This window comes from Egretta garzetta, unplaced genomic scaffold (genome assembly GCF_000687185.1).
Source record: "Egretta garzetta isolate BGI_Z169 unplaced genomic scaffold, ASM68718v1 scaffold514, whole genome shotgun sequence".
In the NCBI taxonomy this organism is placed as follows: domain Eukaryota; kingdom Metazoa; phylum Chordata; class Aves; order Pelecaniformes; family Ardeidae; genus Egretta; species Egretta garzetta.
The window spans coordinates 539,594-540,294 of NW_009259483.1; positions in this window are offsets into that span (position 1 = coordinate 539,594).

A 701-nucleotide genomic window follows, 5' to 3' on the forward strand; every position below is an offset into this window, starting at 1 on the left:
CTGCTCTTCTCCTTGTCCTTACAAGCAGGGCAAGCAGTTGACTTAAGAAGATACATGTTTTTCTTGGTTCAAGTTTTCTGGTAAAAGAATACATTCACTTTCAAAAGCAAAGTCATTTCAAAAACAGGAGCTAAAATTAGACTGATTATTTTTTTTTGTTCTCTCTCCCCTTTATGGCTTTTACAAGCAATTACCCTCTTAATGTTTTGAAATTATACAAAGAAACTTCAATAGCAAATTTTTTTTCCTGCTGCAGCTCCTTGAATGTGAAGCCTTAAAAGCTTTTCCGGAACACACAACAGCATGAGCAAATGAATTTGCCATTTTCATTCTCTTTTTTTTTAAATGAATGGGAAACAGCGGGATGCTCGTTCATCATTAAACTTTTTTTTTTTAAAATTTCATAATGGTGAAGCGAGCCTGTATGACAGCTCTAGAAACTGAAGGCAGGATTCGTGTTTGCACCATGGCCCTTCACGTTGCTGTGGGAGCGCTTTTAAAATAGCTGCATGGGCTATTACACCAACGCATCTCTCGTGCCTCTTCTTTCTTATGGCAGGGTGGGACACCCGGGGGGCGACAAATTTAGCTTGCCTGCTCATGCGAGCAGCCCACGCAATGCATAACCCATACAAAGAGCTGGGCCACGCGAGGAGATGGGGCTCCTGTAATGCAGGGCTGCAGGAGGCGGTGGGCTAGAG